A 17,626-nucleotide genomic window follows, 5' to 3' on the forward strand; every position below is an offset into this window, starting at 1 on the left:
ACTTTACTAACTCTACATCCTTGGCTTTCCAGCTAGTGTTAGATAATACTAGAAAGAACTTTACAAATTGAAAACAAGTTATCAGTCCTAAGACGATATAGAGAATAAGCTAAAAATTCAGTGACTTTTAGCCAGAAGAATAAGAAATATGTATTAATATATACCAGATTCTGGGATCCAATGGGTTAATTCTGAGAAGTTGATTCAATTATTTACAAAGGGGGTAAGTTAACCTTGCAACAGTATAGTAACACCAGTTACAGCAGTTGAAATTGGACCCCTTGCAAACCGATATCACTTTATTATGCAGCATTATGGGGCTACAACAAATTGGTGCAAGTTTGGAGCTACCATAAGTGTGGCTTATAGTCAGTTACACACAGGAAATGTGGTGTATCAGCTCTTTGAATCAACCCCAAATTGTTTTCATGTAATTTTCAAGACAACTATATGTAACTCAGCATTCCTCTCGGGCATCAGAAGAAAATAAAAACAGTGAAGAATTTTGGTCAGGAATGTTATTCTTCACTTGATATATTGCTGCAAATTTTAGTTCCAAAATCTTATCTGGAGAATGCGGACTGGATTACATTTAGAAAAAACATCTCAAAAACTTCCATTAGCCTCAAGTTTAGTGAAATCCCATTATCGTTGGTATTTAATACCTTAATGATTTCATAAAATGTTTCCTTCTTTATCTCCATTGTGTTGCAGACTTTGTGGGGCAGAGGAAACTGTCCCACATCTGGTGGCACTGTCCCAACTTACTTCCATTGTGGACAGAGATACATTGTCTTGCTTTCCTTCTCATAGGAATTTTAATGCCCAACTCCCTGTCATATTCCCTTTTATCTCATTATATTTCTGATATTCCTAAGTATACTCACAAATTATAACACATATTTTGAGTGCTACCAAATGTCATATAGCTTTATATTGAAGAAACTCAGTTCCACCATTCTCTATCTTTATTATAAATACAATTTGGCACATCTATCATTGTGAATACATCACCAGAATTTTTCATAACACTGCAAATAAGTTCTCATATACTTGGATCCTTGGACTAACTGAAATCCCCCTATTTCAACCCTTTTATAACTGGTGTGATTCGCCCCCATCATGACTAAGATATTTTGACACCCTGACAAAATTCTCAATTCACAGGGTATAATCCTGTTATTTCTTACTTTGCACAAGTTCATATTATAGTGTCCATTTGTAAGAAATGATCCAAGTTAGAAACTTTAAAGTAGTTTAAGTTCAGTTCTGCTGGTTCATCTTCCCTTACAGATAATATCCATTAATAAGCACATTCACGTGTCTAGGTGATGCAGTTGGTTTGCGCGTTCGGCTGTTAACTGAAAGGTTGGTGGTTCCATCCCACCCAGGGACGTGTTTAGTATTTGTTATTCTGTGGCAGGAGGATTCTGTATTTGACAAAATTTACCAGGCTTTTGTCTTCATTTTACCTCAATACACAAACTTACATGGAAATTAACAGCTATGACTTTACTAACTCTACATCCATGGCTTTCCAGCTAGTGTTAGTTAATACTAGAAAGAACTTTTCAAATTGAAAACAAGTGATCAGTCCTAAGAAGATATAGAGAATAAGCTAAAAATTCACAGTGACTTTTAGCCAGAAGAATAAGAAAAATGTATTAATATATACCAGATACTGGGATCCACTGGGTTAATTCTGAGAAGTTGATTCAATTATTTACAAAGAGGGTAAATTAACCTTGCAACAGTATAGTAACACCAGTTACAGCAGTTGAAATTGGACCCCTAGCAACCCGATATCACTATTTTATGCTGCATTATGGGGCTACAACAAATTGCTGCAACTTTGGAGCTACCATAAGTGAAGCTTATAGTCAGTTACTCACAGGAAATGTGGTGTATCAGCTCTTTGAATCAACCCCAAATTGTTTGCATGTAATTTTCAAGACAACTATATGTAACTCAGCATTCCTCTGGGGCATCAGAAGAAAATGAAAACAATGAAGATTTTTGGTCAGGAATGTTATTCTTCACTTGATATATTGAAGCAAATTTTGGTTCCAAAATCTTATCTGGAGAATGCGGGCATCAATCCTGTTACCTCTCGCATGCTAAGCGAGTGCTCTACCATTTGAGCTAATTCCCCTTTGATGTTAAAACCATTTACACTGCTCACACCATGAGGACTGGATTCCATTTAGAGAAAACATCTCAAAAACATCCATTAGCCTCAAGATTAGTGAAATCCCATTATCGTTGGTATTTAGTACCTTAATGATTTCATAAAATGTTTCCTTCTTTATCACCATTGTGTTGGAGACTTTGTGGGGCTGAGGAAACTATCCCACATCTGATGACACTGTCCCAACTTACTTCCATTGAGGACAGAGATAAATTGTCTTGCTTTCCTTTCTCATAGGAATTTCAATGCCCAACTCCCTGTCATTTTCCCTTTTATCTCATTATATTTCTGATATTCCTAAGTATACCCACAAATTTATAACACATATTTTGAGTGCTACCAAATCCCATATAGCTTTATATTGAAAAAAGTCAGTTCCACCATTCTCTATCTTTATTATAAATACAATTTGGCACATCTATCATTGTGAATACATCATCAGAATTTTTCATAAAACTGCAAATAAGTTCTCATATATTTGGATCCTTGGACTAACTGAAATCCCCCTATTTCAACCATTTTATAACTGGATTGATTCGCCCCCATCATGACTAAGATATTTTGACACCCTGACAAAATTCTCAATTCACAGGCTTTAATCCTGTTATTTCTTACTTTGCACAAGTTCATATTATAGTATCCATTTGTAAGAAATGATCCAAGTTAGAAACTTTTAAGTAGTTTAAGTTCAGTTCTGCTGGTTCATCTTCCCTTACTAATAATATCTATTAAAAAGAACTTTCATGTGTCTCTGTGACACAGTTGGTTAGCGCATTCGGCTGTTAACTGAAAGGTTGGTGGTTCCATCCCACCCAGGGACGTGTTTAGTATTTGTTATTCTGTGGCAGGAGGATTCTGTATTTGACAAAATTTACCAGGCATTTGTCTTCATTTTACCTCAATACACAAACTTACATGGAAATTAACAGCTATGACTTTACTAACTCTACATCCATGGCTTTCCAGCTAGAGTTAGCTAATACTAGAAAGAACTTTACAAATTGAAAACAAGTGATCAGTCCTAAGAAGATATAGAGAATAAGCTAAAAATTCACAGTGACTTTTAGCCAGAAGAATAAGAAAAATATATTAATATATACCAGATACTGGGATCCACTGGGTTAATTCAGAGAAGTTGATTCAATTATTTACAAAGGTGGAAAGTTAACCTTGCAACAGTATAGTAACACCGGTTACAGCAGTTGAAATTGGACCCCTAGCAACCCGATATCACTTTTTTATGCAGCATTATGGGGCTACAACAAATTGCTGCAAGTTTAGAGCTACCATAAGTGTGGTTTAAAGTCAGTTACTCACAGGAAATGTGGTGTATCAGCTCTTTGAATCAACCCCAAATTGTTTGCATGTAATTTTCAAGATAACTATATGTAACTCAGCATTCCTCTGGGGCATCAGAAGAAAATAACAACAGTGAAGAATTTTGGTCAGGAATGTTATTCTTCACTTGATTTATTGCAGCAAATTTTGGTTCCAAAATCTTATCTGGAGAATGCGGGCATCGTTCCCGCTACCTCTCGAATGCTAAGCGAGTGCTCTACCATTTGAGATAATTCCCCTTTGATGATAAAACAATTTACACCACTCACACCAACAGGACAGGATTACATTTAGAGATAACATCTCAAAAACATCCATTAGCCTCAAGTTTTGAGAAATCCCGTTATCGTTGATATTTACTACCTTAATGATTTCATAAAATGTTTCCTTCTTTATCACCATTGTGTTGGAGACTTTGTGGGGCTGAGGAAAGTGTCCCACATCTGGTGGCACTGTCCCAACTTACTTCCATTGTGGACAGAGATACATTGTCTTGCTTTCCTTCTCATAGGAATTTTAATGCCCAACTCCCTGTCATATTCCCTTTTATCTCATTATATTTCTGAAATTCCTAAGTATACCCACAAATTTATAACACATATTTTGAGTGCTACCAAATGCCATATAGCTTTATATTGAAGAAACTCAGTTCCACCATTCTCTATCTTTATTATAAATACAATCTGGCACATCTATTATTGTGAATACATAACCAGAATTTTTCATAACACTGCAAATAAGTTCTCATATACTTGGATCCTTGGACTAACTGAAATCCCCCTATTTCAACCCATTTATAACTGGTTTGATTCACCGCCATCTTGACTAAGATACTTTGACACCCTGACAAAATTCTCAATTCACAGTGTTTAATCCTGTTATTTCTTACTTTGCACAAGTTCATATTATAGTATCCATTTGTAAGAAATGATCCAAGTTAGAAACTTTTAAGTAGTTTAAGTTCAGTTCTGCTGGTTCATCTTCCCTTACTAATAATATCCATTAAAAAGCAATTTCATGTGTCTCTGTGACACAGTTGGCTAGCGCGTTTGGCTGTTAACTGAAAAGGTTGGAGGTTCCATCCCACCCAGGGACGTCTTTAGTATTTGTTATTCTGTGGCAGGAGGATTCTGTATTTGACAAAATTTACCAGGCATTGCTCTTCATTTTACCTCAATACACAAACTTACATGGAAATTAACAGCTATGACTTTACTAACTCTACATCCATGGCTTTCCAGCTAGTGTTAGATAATACTAGAAAGAACTTTACAAATTGAAAACAAGTGATCAGTCCTAAGAAGATATAGAGAATAAGCTAAAAATTCACAGTGACATTTAGCCAGAAGAATAAGAAAAATGTAATAATATATACCAGATACTGGGATCCACTGGGTTAATTCTGAGAAGTTGATTCAATTATTTACAAAGGGGGTAAGTTAACCTTGCAACAATATAGTAACACCGGTTACTGCAGTTGAAATTGGACCCCTAGCAACCCGATATCACTTTTTTATGCAGCATTATGGGGCTACAACAAATTGCTGAAAGTTTGGAGCTACCATAAGTATGGCTTATAGTCAGTTACTCACAGGAAATGTGGTGTATCAGCTCTTTGAATCAACCCCAAATTGTTTGCATGTAATTTTCAAGATAACTATATGTAACTCAGCATTCCTCTGGGGCATTAGAAGAAAATAAAAACAGTGATGAATGTTGGTCAGGAATGTTATTCTTCACTTGATATATTGCAGCAAATTTTGGTTCCAAAATCTTATCTGGAGAATGCGGGCAACGATCCCGCTACCTCTCGCATGCTAAGCGAGCGCTCTACCATTTGAGATAATTCCCCTTTGATGTTAAAACCATTTACACCACTCACACCAAAAGGACTGGATTACATTTAGAGACAACATCTCAAAAACATCCATTAGCCTCAAGTTTAGTGAAATCCCATAATCGTTGGTATTTAGTACCTTAATGATTTCATAAAATGTTTCCTTCTTTATCACCATTGTGATGGAGACTTTGTGGGGCTGAGGAAACTGTCCCACATCTGGTGGCACTGTCCCAACTTACTTCCATTGAGGACAGAGATACATTGTCTTGCTTTCCTTCTCATAGGAATTTTAATGCCCAACTCCCTGTCATATTCCCTTTTATCTCATTATATTTCTGATATTCCTAAGTATACCCACAAATTATAACATATTTTGAGTGCTACCAAATGTCATATAGCTTTATATTGAAGAAACTCAGTTCCACCATTCTCTATCTTTATTATATATACAATTTGGCACATCTATCATTGTGAATACATCACCAGAATTTTTCATAACACTGCAAATAAGTTCTCATATATTTGGATCCTTGGACTAACTGAAATCCCCCTATTTCAACCCTTTTATAGCTGGTTTGATTCACCGCCATCATGACTAAGATATTTTGACACCCTGACAAAATACTCAATTCACATGCTTTAATCCTGTTATTTCTTACTTTGCACAAGTTCATATTATAGTATCCATTTGTAAGAAATGATCCAAGTTAGAAACTTTTAAGTAGTTTAAGTTCAGTTATGCTGGTTCATCTTCCCTTACTAATAATATCCATTAAAAATAACTTTCATGTGTCTCTGTGACACAGTTGGTTAGCGCATTCGGCTGTTAACTGAAAGGTTGGTGGTTCCATCCCACCCAGGGACGTGTTTAGTATTTGTTATTCTGTGGCAGGAGGATTCTGTATTTGACAAAATTTACCAGGCATTTGTCTTCATTTTACCTCAATACACAAACTTACATGGAAATTAACAGCTATGACTTTACTAACTCTACATCCATGGCTTTCCAGCTAGTGTTAGATAATACTAGAAAGAACTTTACAAATTGAAAACAAGTGATCAGTCCTAAGAAGATATAGAGAATAAGCTAAAATTTCACAGTGACTTCTAGCCAGAAGAATAAGAAAAATGTATTAATATATACCAGATACTGGGATCCACTGGGTTAATTCTGAGAAGTTGATTCAATTACTTACAAAGGGGGTAAGTTAACCTTGCAACAGTATAGTAACACCGGTTACAGCAGTTGAAATTGGACCCTAGCAACCCGATATCACTTTATTATGCAGCATTATGGGGCTACAACAAATTGGTGCAAGTTTGGAGCTACCATAAGTGTGGCTTATAGTCAGTTACACACAGGAAATGTGGTGTATCAGCTCTTTGAATCAACCCCAAATTGTTTTCATGTAATTTTCAAGACAACTATATGTAACTCAGCATTCCTCTGGGGCATCAGAAGAAAATAAAAACAGTGAAGAATTTTAGTCAGGAATGTTATTCTTCACTTGATATATTGCAGCAAATTTTGGTTCCAAAATCTTATCTGGAGAATGCGGACTGGATTACATTTAGAAATAACATCTCAAAAACATCCATTAGCCTCAAGTTTAGTGAAATCCCATTATCGTTGGTATTTAGTACCTTAATGATTTCATAAAATGTTTCCTTCTTTATCACCATTGTGTTGCAGACTTTGTGGGGCTGAGAAAACTGTCCCACATCTGGTGGCACTGTCCCAACTTACTTCCATTGTGGACAGAGATACATTGTCTTGCTTTCCTTCTCATAGGAATTTTAATGCCCAACTCCCTGTCATATTCCCTTTTATCTCATTATATTTCTGATATTCCTAAGTATACCCACAAATTATAACATATTTTGAGTGCTACCAAATGTCATATAGCTTTATATTGAAGAAACTCAGTTCCACCATTCTCTATCTTTATTATATATACAATTTGGCACATCTATCATTGTGAATACATCACCAGAATTTTTCATAACACTGCAAATAAGTTCTCATATATTTGGATCCTTGGACTAACTGAAATCCCCCTATTTCAACCCTTTTATAGCTGGTTTGATTCACCGCCATCATGACTAAGATATTTTGACACCCTGACAAAATTCTCAATTCACATGCTTTAATCCTGTTATTTCTTATTTTGCACAAGTTCATATTATAGTATCCATTTGTAAGAAATGATCCAAGTTAGAAACTTTTAAGTAGTTTAAGTTCAGTTATGCTGGTTCATCTTCCCTTACTAATAATATCCATTAAAAAGAACTTTCATGTGTCTCTGTGACACAGTTGGTTAGCGCATTCGGCTGTTAACTGAAAGGTTGGTGGTTCCATCCCACCCAGGGACGTGTTTAGTATTTGTTATTCTGTGGCAGGAGGATTCTGTATTTGACAAAATTTACCAGGCTTTTGTCTTCATTTTACCTCAATACACAAACTTACATGGAAATTAACAGCTATGACTTTACTAACTCTACATCCATGGCTTTCCAGCTAGTGTTAGCTAATACTAGAAAGAACTTTACAAATTGAAAACAAGTGATCAGTCCTAAGAAGATATAGAGAATAAGCTAAAAATTCACAGTGACTTTTAGCCAGAAGAATAAGAAAAATGTATTAATATATACCAGATACTGGGATCCACTTGGTTAATTCTGAGAAGTTGATTCAATTATTTACAAAGGGGGTAAGTTAACCTTGCAACAGTATAGTAACACCGGTTACAGCAGTTGAAATTGGACCCCTAGCAACCCGATATCACTTTTTTATGCTGCATTATGGGGCTACAACAAATTGCTGCAAGTTTGGAGCTACCATAAGTGTCGCTTATAGTCAGTTACTCACAGGAAATGTGATGTATCAGCTCTTTGAATCATCCCCAAATTTTTTGCATGTAATTTTCAAGTTAACTATATGTAACTGCATTCCTCTGGGGCATCAGAAGAAAATAAAAACAGTGATGAATTTGGGTCAGGAATGTTATTCTTCACTTGATATATTGCAGCAAATTTTGGTTCCAAAATCTTATCTGGAGAATGCGGACTGGATTACATTTAGAAATAACATCTCAAAAACCTCCATTAGCCTCAAGTTTAGTGAAATCCCATTATTGTTGGTTTTTAGTACCTTAATGATTTCATAAAATGTTTCCTTCTTTATCACCATTGTGTTGGAGACTTTGTGGGGCTGAGGAAACTGTCCCACATCTGGTGGCACTGTCCCAACTTGCTTCCATTGTGGACAGAGATACATTGTCTTGCTTTCCTTCTCATAGGAATTTTAATGCCCAACTCCCTGTCATATTCCCTTTTATCTCATTATATTTCTGATATTCCTAAGTATACCCACAAATTTATAACACATATTTTGAGTGCTACCAAATGCCATATAGCTTTATATTGAAGAAACTCAGATCCACCATTCTCTATCTTTATTATAAATACAATTTGGCACATCTATGATTGTGAATACATCACTAGAATTTTTCATAACACTGCAAATAAGTTCTCATATACTTGGATCCTTGGACTAACTGAAATCCCCCTATTTCAACCCTTTTATAACTGGTTTGATTCCCCCCCATAATTACTAAGATATTTTGACACCCTTACAAAATTCTCAATTCACAGGGTATAATCCTGTTATTTCTTACTTTGCACAAGTTCATATTATAGTGTCTATTTGTAAGAAATGATCCAAGTTAGAAACTTTTAAGCAGTTTAAGTTCAGTTCTGCTGGTTCATCTTCCCTTACTGATAATATCCATTAGAAAGCACTTTCACGTGTCTCTGTGGTGCAATTGGTTAGCGCATTCGGCTATTAACTGAAAGGTTGGTGGTTCAAGCCCACCCAAGGACGTGTTTAGTACTTGTTATTCTGTGGCAGGCGGATTCTGTATTTGACAAAATTTACCAGGCATTTGTCTTCATTTTACCTCAATACACAAACTTACATGGAAATTAACAGCTATGACTTTACTAACTCTACATCCATGGCTTTCCAGCTAGTGTTAGATAATACTAGAAAGAACTTTACAAATTGAAAACAAGTGATCTGTCCTAAGAAGATATAGAGAATAAGCTAAAAATTCACAGTGACTTTTAGCCAGAAGAATAAGAAAAATGTATTAATATATACCAGACACTGGGATCCACTGGGTTAATTCTGAGAAGTTGATTCAATTATTTACAAAGGGGGTAAGTTAACCTTGCAACAGTATAGTAACACCAGTTACAGCAGTTGAAATTGGACCCCTAGCAACCCGATATCACTTTTTTATGCTGCATTATGGGGCTACAACAAATTGCTGCAAGTTTGGAGCTACCATAAGTGAAGCTTATAGTCAGTTACTCACAGGAAATGTGGTGTATCAGCTCTTTGAATCAACCCCAAATTGTTTGCATGTAATTTTCAAGATAACTATATGTAACTCAGCATTCCTCTGTGGCATCAGAAGAAATTAAAAACATTGAAGAACTTTGGTCAGGAATGTTATTCTTCACTTGATATATTGCAGCAAATTTTGGTTCCAAAATCTTATCTGGAGATTGCGGGCATCGATCCCGCCACCTCTCGCATACTAAGCGAGCGCTCTACCATTTGAGCTAATTCCCCTTTGATGTTAAAACCATTTACACCACTTACACCAAGAGGACTGGATTACATTTAGAGATAACATCTCAAAAACATCCATTAGCCTCAAGTTTAGTGAAATCCCATTATCGTTAGTATTTAGTACCTTGATGATTTCATAAAATGTTTCCTTCTTTATCACCATTGTGTTGGAGACTTTGTGGGGCTGAGGAAACTGTCCCACATCTGGTGGCACTGTCACAACTTACTTCCATTGTGAACAGAGATACATTGTCTTACTTTCCTTCTCATAGGAATTTGAATGCCCAACTCCCTGTCATATTCCCTTTAATCTCATTATATTTCTGATAATCCTAAGTATACCCACAAAATTATAACACATATTTTGAGTGCTACCAAATGCCATATAGCTTTTTATTGAAAAAACTCAGTTCCACCATTCTCTATCTTTATTATAAATACAATTTGGCACATCTATCATTGTGAATACATCTCCAGAATTTTTCATAACACTGCAAATAAGTTCTCATATACTTGGATCCTTGGACTAACTGAAATCCCCCTATTTCAACCCTTTTACAACTGGTTTGATTCACCCCCATCATGACTAAGATACTTTCACACCCTGACAAAATTCTCAATTCACAGGGTATAATCCTGTTATTTCTTACTTTGCACAAGTTCATATTATAGTGTCCATTTGTAAGAAATGATCCAAGTTAGAAACTTTTAAGTAGTTTAAGTTCAGTTCTGCTGGTTCATCTTCCCTTACTGATAATATCCATTAGAAAGCACTTTCACGTGTCTCTGTGGCGCAATTGCTTAACACGTTCAATTGTTAACCAAAAGTTTGGTGTTTCAAGCCAACCCAGGGATATGTTTAGTATTTGTTATTCTGTGGCAGAAGGATTCTATATTTGACAAAATTTACCAGCCATTTGTTTACATTTTACCTGAATACACAAACTTACATGGAAATTAACAGCTATGACTTTACTAACTCTACATCCATGGCTTTCCAGCTAGTGTTAGATAATACTAGAAAGAACTTTACAAATTGAAAACAAGTGATCAGTCCTAAGAAGATATAGAGAATAAGCTAAAAATTCACAGTGACTTTTAGCCAGAAGAATAAGAAAAATGTATTAATATATACCAGATACTGGGATCCACTGGGTTAATTCTGAGAAGTTGATTCAATTATTTACAAAGGGGGTAAGTTAACCTTGCAACAGTATAGTAACACCAGTTACAGCAGTTGAAATTGGACCCCTAGCAACCCGATATCACTTTATTATGCAGCATTATGGGGCTACAACAAATTGGTGCAAGTTTGGAGCTACCATAAGTGTGGCTTATAGTCAGTTACACACAGGAAATGTGGTGTATCAGCTCTTTGAATCAACCCCAAATTGTTTTCATGTAATTTTCAAGACAACTATATGTAACTCAGCATTCCTCTGGGGCATCAGAAGAAAATAAAAACAGTGAAGAATTTTAGTCAGGAATGTTATTCTTCACTTGATATATTGCAGCAAATTTTGGTTCCAAAATCTTATCTGGAGAATGCGGACTGGATTACATTTAGAAATAACATCTCAAAAAACTCCATTAGCCTCAAGTTTAGTGAAATCCCATTATCGTTGGTATTTAGTACCTTAATGATTTCATAAAATGTTTCCTTCTTTATCACCATTGTGTTGCAGACTTTGTGGGGCTGAGAAAACTGTCCCACATCTGGTGGCACTGTCCCAACTTACTTCCATTGTGGACAGAGATACATTGTCTTGCTTTCCTTCTCATAGGAATTTTAATGCCCAACTCCCTGTCATATTCCCTTTTATCTCATTATATTTCTGATATTCCTAAGTATACCCACAAATTATAACATATTTTGAGTGCTACCAAATGTCATATAGCTTTATATTGAAGAAACTCAGTTCCACCATTCTCTATCTTTATTATATATACAATTTGGCACATCTATCATTGTGAATACATCACCAGAATTTTTCATAACACTGCAAATAAGTTCTCATATATTTGGATCCTTGGACTAACTGAAATCCCCCTATTTCAACCCTTTTATAGCTGGTTTGATTCACCGCCATCATGACTAAGATATTTTGACACCCTGACAAAATTCTCAATTCACATGCTTTAATCCTGTTATTTCTTACTTTGCACAAGTTCATATTATAGTATCCATTTGTAAGAAATGATCCAAGTTAGAAACTTTTAAGTAGTTTAAGTTCAGTTATGCTGGTTCATCTTCCCTTACTAATAATATCCATTAAAAAGAACTTTCATGTGTCTCTGTGACACAGTTGGTTAGCGCTTTCGGCTGTTAACTGAAAGGTTGGTGGTTCCATCCCACCCAGGGACGTGTTTAGTATTTGTTATTCTGTGGCAGGAGGATTCTGTTTTTGACAAAATTTACCAGGCATTTGTCTTCATTTTACCTCAATACACAAACTTACATGGAAATTAACAGCTATGACTTTACTAACTCTACATCCATGGCTTTCCAGCTAGTGTTAGCTAATACTAGAAAGAACTTTACAAATTGAAAACAAGTGATCAGTCCTAAGAAGATATAGAGAATAAGCTAAAAATTCACAGTGACTTTTAGCCAGAAGAATAAGAAAAATGTATTAATATATACCAGATACTGGGATCCACTTGGTTAATTCTGAGAAGTTGATTCAATTATTTACAAAGGGGGTAAGTTAACCTTGCAACAGTATAGTAACACCGGTTACAGCAGTTGAAATTGGACCCCTAGCAACCCGATATCACTTTTTTATGCTGCATTATGGGGCTACAACAAATTGCTGCAAGTTTGGAGCTACCATAAGTGTCGCTTATAGTCAGTTACTCACAGGAAATGTGATGTATCAGCTCTTTGAATCATCCCCAAATTTTTTGCATGTAATTTTCAAGTTAAGTATATGTAACTGCATTCCTCTGGGGCATCAGAAGAAAATAAAAACAGTGATGAATTTGGGTCAGGAATGTTATTCTTCACTTGATATATTGCAGCAAATTTTGGTTCCAAAATCTTATCTGGAGAATGCGGACTGGATTACATTTAGAAATAACATCTCAAAAACCTCCATTAGCCTCAAGTTTAGTGAAATCCCATTATTGTTGGTTTTTAGTACCTTAATGATTTCATAAAATGTTTCCTTCTTTATCACCATTGTGTTGGAGACTTTGTGGGGCTGAGGAAACTGTCCCACATCTGGTGGCACTGTCCCAACTTGCTTCCATTGTGGACAGAGATACATTGTCTTGCTTTCCTTCTCATAGGAATTTTAATGCCCAACTCCCTGTCATATTCCCTTTTATCTCATTATATTTCTGATATTCCTAAGTATACCCACAAATTTATAACACATATTTTGAGTGCTACCAAATGCCATATAGCTTTATATTGAAGAAACTCAGATCCACCATTCTCTATCTTTATTATAAATACAATTTGGCACATCTATGATTGTGAATACATCACTAGAATTTTTCATAACACTGCAAATAAGTTCTCATATACTTGGATCCTTGGACTAACTGAAATCCCCCTATTTCAACCCTTTTATAACTGGTTTGATTCCCCCCCATAATTACTAAGATATTTTGACACCCTTACAAAATTCTCAATTCACAGGGTATAATCCTGTTATTTCTTACTTTGCACAAGTTCATATTATAGTGTCTATTTGTAAGAAATGATCCAAGTTAGAAACTTTTAAGCAGTTTAAGTTCAGTTCTGCTGTTTCATCTTCCCTTACTGATAATATCCATTAGAAAGCACTTTCACGTGTCTCTGTGGTGCAATTGGTTAGCGCATTCGGCTATTAACTGAAAGGTTGGTGGTTCAAGCCCACCCAAGGACGTGTTTAGTACTTGTTATTCTGTGGCAGGCGGATTCTGTATTTGACAAAATTTACCAGGCATTTGTCTTCATTTTACCTCAATACACAAACTTACATGGAAATTAACAGCTATGACTTTACTAACTCTACATCCATGGCTTTCCAGCTAGTGTTAGATAATACTAGAAAGAACTTTACAAATTGAAAACAAGTGATCTGTCCTAAGAAGATATAGAGAATAAGCTAAAAATTCACAGTGACTTTTAGCCAGAAGAATAAGAAAAATGTATTAATATATACCAGATACTGGGATCCACTGGGTTAATTCTGAGAAGTTGATTCAATTATTTACAAAGGGGGTAAGTTAACCTTGCAACAGTATAGTAACACCAGTTACAGCAGTTGAAATTGGACCCCTAGCAACCCGATATCACTTTTTTATGCTGCATTATGGGGCTACAACAAATTGCTGCAAGTTTGGAGCTACCATAAGTGAAGCTTATAGTCAGTTACTCACAGGAAATGTGGTGTATCAGCTCTTTGAATCAACCCCAAATTGTTTGCATGTAATTTTCAAGATAACTATATGTAACTCAGCATTCCTCTGTGGCATCAGAAGAAATTAAAAACATTGAAGAACTTTGGTCAGGAATGTTATTCTTCACTTGATATATTGCAGCAAATTTTGGTTCCAAAATCTTATCTGGAGATTGCGGGCATCGATCCCGCCACCTCTCGCATACTAAGCGAGCGCTCTACCATTTGAGCTAATTCCCCTTTGATGTTGAAACCATTTACACCACTTACACCAAGAGGACTGGATTACATTTAGAGATAACATCTCAAAAACATCCATTAGCCTCAAGTTTAGTGAAATCCCATTATCGTTAGTATTTAGTACCTTGATGATTTCATAAAATGTTTCCTTCTTTATCACCATTGTGTTGGAGACTTTGTGGGGCTGAGGAAACTGTCCCACATCTGGTGGCACTGTCACAACTTACTTCCATTGTGAACAGAGATACATTGTCTTACTTTCCTTCTCATAGGAATTTGAATGCCCAACTCCCTGTCATATTCCCTTTAATCTCATTATATTTCTGATAATCCTAAGTATACCCACAAAATTATAACACATATTTTGAGTGCTACCAAATGCCATATAGCTTTTTATTGAAAAAACTCAGTTCCACCATTCTCTATCTTTATTATAAATACAATTTGGCACATCTATCATTGTGAATACATCTCCAGAATTTTTCATAACACTGCAAATAAGTTCTCATATACTTGGATCCTTGGACTAACTGAAATCCCCCTATTTCAACCCTTTTACAACTGGTTTGATTCACCCCCATCATGACTAAGATATTTTACACCCTGACAAAATTCTCAATTCACAGGGTATAATCCTGTTATTTCTTACTTTGCACAAGTTCATATTATAGTGTCCATTTGTAAGAAATGATCCAAGTTAGAAACTTTTAAGTAGTTTAAGTTCAGTTCTGCTGGTTCATCTTCCCTTACTGATAATATCCATTAGAAAGCACTTTCACGTGTCTCTGTGGCGCAATTGCTTAACACGTTCAATTGTTAACCAAAAGTTTGGTGGTTCAAGCCAACCCAGGGATATGTTTAGTATTTGTTATTCTGTGGCAGAAGGATTCTATATTTGACAAAATTTACCAGCCATTTGTTTACATTTTACCTGAATACACAAACTTACATGGAAATTAACAGCTATGACTTTACTAACTCTACATCCATGGCTTTCCAGCTAGTGTTAGATAATACTAGAAAGAACTTTACAAATTGAAAACAAGTGATCAGTCCTAAGAAGATATAGAGAATAAGCTAAAAATTCACAGTGACTTTTAGCCAGAAGAATAAGAAAAATGTATTAATATATACCAGATACTGGGATCCACTGGGTTAATTCTGAGAAGTTGATTCAATTATTTACAAAGGGGGTAAGTTAACCTTGCAACAGTATAGTAACACCAGTTACAGCAGTTGAAATTGGACCCCTAGCAACCCGATATCACTTTTTTATGCAGCATTATGGGGCTACAACAAATTGCTGCAAGTTTGGAGCTACCATAAGTGAAGCTTATAGTCAGTTACTCACAGGAAATGTGGTGTATCAGCTCTTTGAATCAACCCCAAATTGTTTGCATGTCAATTTCAAGACAACTATATGTAACTCAGCAATCCTCTGGGGCATCAGAAGAAAATAAAAACAGTTAAGAATTTTGGTCAGGAATGTTTATCTTCACTTGATATATTGAATCAAATTTTGGTTCCAAAATCTTATCTGGAGAATGCGGGCATCAATCCTGTTACCTCTCGCATGCTAAGTGAGCGCTCTACCATTTGAGCTAATTCCCCTTTGATGTTAAAACCATTTACACCACTCACACCAAAAGGACTGGATTACATTTAGAGATAACATCTCAAAAACATCCATTAGCCTCAAGTTTAGTGAAATCCCATTATCGTTGGTATTTAGTACCTTAATGATTTCATAAAATGTTTCCTTCTTTATCACCATTGTGTTGGAGACTTTGTGGGGCTGAGGAAACTGTCCCACATCTGGTGGCACTGTCCCAACTTACTTCCATTGAGGACAGAGATACATTGTCTTGCTTTCCTTCTCATAGGAATATTAATGCCAAGCTCCCTGTCATATTCCCTTTTATCTCATTATATTTCTGATATTCCTAAGTATACCCACAAATTTATAACACATATTTTGAGTGCTACCAAATGCCATATAGCTTTTTATTGAAAAAACTCAGTTCCACCATTCTCTATCTTTATTATAAATACAATTTGGCACATCTATCATTGTGATTACATCTCCAGAATTTTTCATAACACTGCAAATAAGTTCTCATATACTTGGATCCTTGGACTAACTGAAATCCCCCTATTTCAACCCTTTTATAACTGGTTTGATTCGCCCCCATCATGACTAAGATATTTTGACACCCTGACAAAATTCTCAATTCACAGGGTAATCCTGTTATTTCTTACTTTGCACAAGTTCATATTACAGTGTCCATTTGTATGAAATGATCCAAGTTAGAAACTTTTAAGTAGTTTAAGTTCAGTTCTGCTGGTTCATCTTCCCTTACTGATAATATCCATTAAAAAGCACTTTCACGTGTCTCTGTGACGCAGTTGCTTAGCACTTTCGGCTGTTAACTGAAAGATTGGTGGTTCCATCCCACCCAGGGACGTGTTTAGTATTTGTTATTCTGTGGCAGGAGGATTCTGTATTTGACAAAATTTACCAGGCATTTGTCTTCATTTTACCTCAATACACAAACTTACATGGAAATTAACAGCTTTTACTTTACTAACTCTACATCCATGGCTTTCCAGCTAGTGTTAGATAATACTAGAAAGAAGTTTACAAATTGAAAACAAGTGATCAGTCCTAAGAAGATATAGAGAATAAGCTAAAAATTCACTGTGACTTTTAGCAGGAAGAATAAGAAAAATGTATTAATATATACCAGATACTGGGATCCACTGGGTTAATTCTGAGAAGTTGATTCAATTATTTACAAAGGGGGTAAGTTAACCTTGCAACAGTATAGTAACACCAGTTACAGCAGATGAAATTGGACCCCTAGCTACCCAATATCACTTTTTTATGCAGCATAATGGGGCTACAACAAATTGCTGCAAGTTGGAGCTACCATAAGTGTGGCTTATAGTCAGTTACTCACAGGAAATGTGATGTATCAGCTCTTTGAATC

At 35.6% G+C, this 17,626-nt stretch overlaps 2 non-coding genes across 2 annotated transcripts; both read left to right on the plus strand.

Annotated features, from left to right (window-relative positions):
* The first annotated feature begins 9,175 nt into the window (after positions 1-9,175).
* TRNAN-AUU (transfer RNA asparagine (anticodon AUU)) lies at positions 9,176-9,249 on the plus strand. Its single transcript has one exon. It is a non-coding gene; the product is annotated as a tRNA-Asn (tRNA).
* A 4,557-nt stretch (positions 9,250-13,806) lies between these two features.
* TRNAN-AUU (transfer RNA asparagine (anticodon AUU)) lies at positions 13,807-13,880 on the plus strand. The gene has a single exon. It is a non-coding gene; the product is annotated as a tRNA-Asn (tRNA).
* Positions 13,881-17,626: the final 3,746 nt, after the last annotated feature.

Source organism: Taudactylus pleione, unplaced genomic scaffold (assembly GCF_031769625.1).
Source record: "Taudactylus pleione unplaced genomic scaffold, aTauple2 ptg000174l, whole genome shotgun sequence".
NCBI lineage: Eukaryota > Metazoa > Chordata > Amphibia > Anura > Myobatrachidae > Taudactylus > Taudactylus pleione.